The 2,756-nt window shown below is 59.3% G+C and overlaps 1 long non-coding RNA gene across 1 annotated transcript in view; it reads right to left on the reverse strand.

Moving 5' to 3' along the window:
* Positions 1-2,135: 2,135 nt before the first annotated feature.
* Positions 2,136-2,756, reverse strand: part of LOC111744624 — a 2,938-nt gene continuing 2,317 nt past the window's right edge. Inside the window, exon 4 of the long non-coding RNA XR_002782241.1 lies at positions 2,136-2,412. This is a non-coding gene — a long non-coding RNA (uncharacterized LOC111744624). The remainder of the gene's footprint in view (positions 2,413-2,756) is intronic.

Raw genomic sequence — 2,756 nt, forward strand, 5'->3', positions numbered from 1 at the left:
GCGCGAGGCCGAGCGGTGGAAAAGGCGTTAACCAGAAGTGATGAGGATGGCAGTTTGGGTGTCCAGGCGGCTGATTGGGTGCACACCTATCGGGACAGCCAGGCAGGCCTCTGCTCTTCGCCAGGCACCTGCCCCAGCCACCCAAATCCCGAGGCCGGCTGTCGCGAGAGCCTGCACTGGATGTCACGATGGGGGAGCACGGGATCGCGACGCCCAGGTCTGGGCACTGCGGGCCGGGACACTGGCCGGTGGCTCTCACGGAGTCGCAACGCCCAGCCCTGCGGCCGCGATCCCTGTCCACCGCGGCCAGCCGTCTGGACATGCTGCGGTGGGCGGGGCTGCTCTCTGGCGTGCAGCCGCTGTTGCGTGTAAGGTCCGACTCCGTGTCGTCCCACAGTCGCGTTGGGGATCGCCGGGTGGCAGGGAGGAAGATGGGAAAAGCCGCCGTGCGGGTGGGGGTGGTAAAGGCTGCCGGTTTTTAATTCCTTCTCAGCCAGTCCAGGATACTCTTGTCTCCCAGAGATAACTGGGGGGGGCCACCTAATCCCCCCTCCCCTCCCTCCTCTTCCCCCCTCCCACCCCCCAAAACCACCAACCTCTCATCTTCTAAGTGACTCCATCACCACCGGCCACCGGGACCTGCAGCCTCATTGCTCCAGCCCGCCCCCCCTCGGGAGTCAGACTCGCTCATCGAACTTTTTGATTAACCCTTTCTGTGTTCATCCCAGGGAAAACTGTGTGTCCGGCGGGGGGAGGGGAAAGGCAAGGGCCAGTAGCTACCTTTCCTCCATCTCCTCCCACCGCCCATGCCTCCCCAATTGCACCCCATCCCACGCCCCACCCCCATCCCTCACCCCTAGGGTTCTCTCCGCCCTGGGGACAGAGACCCTTTATAAATATCTACGCTGTCTGGCTTTGTCCCTTTCGATTGCGGACAAGTGGAGAGCTCACTCTGGCCCCGCTGCTTTCTGCGCCCCCCACCCCACTCCCCACCACTTCATTGTAAATAGTCACTTTTGTACTGGGTTTGAGCCAGGGGACGTGGGGAGTCATTTTTTTTTCTTTGTGTTGGCATCTCAGGCCCCCGGAGGCATGGCCCACATCGTGGTGTGATTTGGGAGGACCCCAAGTAGTGTCCCCTCACGTGTCCCAATGCGAAGGACTTCAAGATTATCAGTATTACCCGGAGAGGGACGGGTGCGGAGATCCCCTGGCAGGGAGGTGGGAGAGGCGGGGAAAAGTTCCGTCTGACAGGACGGCTCAGTTTTCCCCGTCTGTGAAACGGCTTGTCCTCCAGGCTCCCTGGGGAGCCTCGCTGAGATAATGGAGGCGTCAGAGGACAGACAGGGTAGGAGAAGAATGGGATGGGGGAAGGGCTGGAGAACGGATCGCTAGGTCCTTATGAGGACACGAAGCTAGCCTCTCCCGGGCTTGTTCTCGACACTGCAGAATGCGGGGACTGGGGGACCTTTAAGGTCCTGTGGGGATCCCCAATCCGTAGATCGAAGGCCCGAGCCCAGGGCTGGCCCCCCGCCTGCGACCCCATGCCCACGTTACGTTTCTCGGGCCCAGACCACCCGCCATGTGGCCATGCCTTCAGTGTCTCCATCCAACCCCTCCTAACTGATCCCTTCCATCCTCTGCGACCAGAGACGCCGCCCACCTCCCCACCGCCTCCAGAAGCTCCTGGCTGGGGCCCACTGCCCTCTCCTCTCTCCTCCCCCACCCATTGCCATGCAGGGCCACGCCCACCCCCCACCCCCCACCCAGTGTCCGTCTGTGACCTAGTGCACCATGTATTAGCTTCCATGGCCCCCACCCCGGCCCCCACCACACCCCCTTCCCCCACCCCTTCTCCCTCGGCGACTTCACCTTTTTTTGCCGCGATAAACGCCATCTCAGCATCTGTGTCTAATGTTGTCTTTTTTGCTTGACATCTCACACTCCTTCTTAACCCATCCCCTTCCCTCTCCCTCCTCCCACACCCTCCACCCTTCTCCTAAATTCTTTCCCCCATTCCCCCAGGGCTCTGGGCATCTAGGGGAGGTGGGTGGGGGGACCCCTGAGTATGGGCCCAGGAGGGGGAAGAAGGGGAGGGGCTGACTGTTCTCTCTGGACTGGGCAAGCACCCAGAGCAAGTGTGTCTGAAGGGAGCAGGTGGCCCAGGCTTAGTTTCAGGGCCTCGATGTCCAGTCAGGAGAATGGACGCCACCACCACCATGGCACAGCGTGGCACCACAGTCCCACAGACACGCTCCCGGACCCACATCCCCACACACAGCATTGCAAAGGCACAACCCCAAGTAGAGGCAGGATGGCCTAGGGATAAGGCTTTGCGGTCAGGTGAGATTCAGGTCCAGATCCCAGTGAGGCTACGTAACCCTGGGACTTGACCCCTCTCGGCCTCCCCATCTGTAAAATGGAGACTTTTTGAATTAACGTTACGTCTATGGTTTATGCTAAGATTCAATACATCATTCGCTTAAAAAATATATATATCGAGCACCTACTATACATGAGGCACTGTCCTAGGTGCTGGAGATAAAGCAATCAACAACACAGACGCAATATCTCTGCCTCGCCTACTAGAAATTCTTCCCTAGTGTAAAGCTGGCACATGGGACTAAAAGTAATTCTGACGTTGCAGACCTCCAGCGGCAGCATGTCTGATGCACACAGAATATCGTTTGGCCCGAGCAGCGTTTTCGGTGAATTTGGTGCCAGCATTTAAACCTTGGGAGACTTCTGAAAATGTG

This window comes from Pteropus vampyrus, unplaced genomic scaffold (assembly GCF_000151845.1).
Source record: "Pteropus vampyrus isolate Shadow unplaced genomic scaffold, Pvam_2.0 Scaffold138, whole genome shotgun sequence".
Lineage (NCBI taxonomy): Eukaryota > Metazoa > Chordata > Mammalia > Chiroptera > Pteropodidae > Pteropus > Pteropus vampyrus.